Below are 2,183 nucleotides of genomic sequence, written 5' to 3' on the forward strand. Positions count from 1 at the left end.
TTTATTTTTATAAATAACTGAATATTTTAGACATCCAACCGATTAAGTTCCCACTATTTTACATACAGTATAACCAGGCTCCCCTCCGTCGAGGTTTACGATTATGGTTTTCTTTTTTAATCGGTTAGCAGTGAACGAAAGGAACGACTGAACGATTTTCTGAACCTAGTGTAACCTAACACATAGAATCCATGGGTTCAGTTTAATGTAATGATAAACAATTTTTCTGGATAAGGGTCTTAAAATGAACTTAATTCTAATATTATATTTATTAATGATTAATAAAAATAATAACTTATTTCTGATAGGAAAAATTATCAAATTTATATAGTTAGCAGGAAAAAGTGAACGAAACGAGGTGAACGGGTTTCTTCAAACACTCCGACCCGGATCAATCGTTCGAATAGAGAGAGACTTAAGACTGAACGGCACATCACTACTGACCACTACCACTGCGCGCCTAACGTGACAACAAAATGCAAGCTCCCTGGTTACGTCTATGGCTACATCAGTTAAATTAATATTTTATGCTTAAATTGCGACACTTGTATAAGCCAACATACAAAAATATAATATATTTATAGAATAGGTAAGTCGCTGCAGTGTAAACAAAACGACGCCAGCAAGACACGATCCACACAGCTGATAAAAAAAGACAAGAAGATGCAGGTCCCACTCCCCACCACTGCTCGCCACACCCCTTCTTTGCAAGCGGTTTATCTATAAGTTATTCATCATTCATTCCTCTTAACGCCCACTGTGCCAAATTTGTCACATACCCATTTTATGCATGTAGTATAGTGTCAGAATGAAAATTTACAACCTTAAAATGCCCATTGTGACACATATGGAACTATTTTCAATAATTTACTGTACTGTGCTGTTGCCTGGTGGCAGTTATGTGAACTACAGCCAGTGAGCAGATCTACCATACACAGTAAACACCAATTCTTCATAACCTCTAAGTCTTCATACCTGTATTTAGCAGAAAAAAAGTAAGTACCCTTTTTATAAAATATGGGTCTAGTTTACATAGTTAACTGAAAGTGTGTTACAGTAGTTTTAGTTCATAAATATGTCTAGTTTTATGTTTTATGATGCTTTTTAGGTTTTGTGCCAAATTTTGTCACATTGGGCACAACTGTAAAACTGCAGTTTTTTCAGTTCGTCCCAAAAAATGGCACATTGGGCATTAAAGTCAACCTACAAGCTTTTTGTACAACAATGTTTTATTTTTGTCAGATGTCACATTGTCGACTAAGAAGACATAACAACACAACTTCGCTTTTACCCCCCGATGACAGTGAAGACAGTTTGGTGGATGACTCAGATGAGGATCCAGATTACACCCCTGGCCGTGACAAAAAGAACAAGTTAGCCTTATTTTGTAAGTTTATTTTATACCATTAATTCCATAATTAACTTAGTTAGGCTCATACTTACTAATCTAAATTTATATTCAATACTAATAGGCTATGTTCTGTTTATTATATGTCTTTTCTTGTTAGACAGCAGCACCATTTTTTAATGCACACGGTTAGGATAATTCAGATTATGTTACACTAGGCTGTATAGAAAATTGTTTCAGCGGTGCTGTTATATACTAGTAAAAGACCTCAATATGTTATTTAATTTTAGTGTGAAATACATACTTTTTTGTGGTTTGAAAAAAAGCAAGGCAACAGCGAGTTTGTTTTTGTTTCAGTGAACAAATGCAGCGAGCTCCAGTGATGTCACAGATGAAGACGAAGAGAACATCCCTTCAACGTCTACAGCCACAAAAAAGAAGATTCCAAAAAAACCAGCACCTGCTTGGAATGAAGTGAATCCAGATAACAGTGAGAAACCTTCTCCGCCAATGCTAGAATTTAAGTAACGAACATGTACTTCAGTCTCCAGTTGACTACTTCAAAGATTTTTTTTGACAATGACCTTTTAACTTTGATTGCTACTCAGTCAAACTTGTATAGTGTCCAAAAAAATCCGAATAAACACCCTTGAATACCTCAGAGAAGGAAGTAGAGCAGTTTTTATAGGCATTTGCATCTACATGAGCATTTATGGTCTACCTAGGAGTAGGATGTATTGGAATGGAAATACACGAGTAGAAAAGGTTGCACATGTTATGTCACGTAACAGATGGGAGGAACTGAAGGCCAACTTGCACTTCAATAACAATGATC

General features: G+C 35.8%; 1 long non-coding RNA gene across 1 annotated transcript; it reads left to right on the forward strand.

The window, feature by feature from the left end:
• The first annotated feature begins 833 nt into the window (after positions 1-833).
• On the forward strand, positions 834-1,351 carry LOC124363880. Its single transcript, XR_006922562.1, has 2 exons — positions 834-995; positions 1,243-1,351. It is a non-coding gene; the product is annotated as an uncharacterized LOC124363880 (long non-coding RNA).
• Positions 1,352-2,183: the final 832 nt, after the last annotated feature.

The sequence above is a fragment of the Homalodisca vitripennis genome, chromosome 5 (assembly GCF_021130785.1).
Source record: "Homalodisca vitripennis isolate AUS2020 chromosome 5, UT_GWSS_2.1, whole genome shotgun sequence".
Lineage (NCBI taxonomy): Eukaryota > Metazoa > Arthropoda > Insecta > Hemiptera > Cicadellidae > Homalodisca > Homalodisca vitripennis.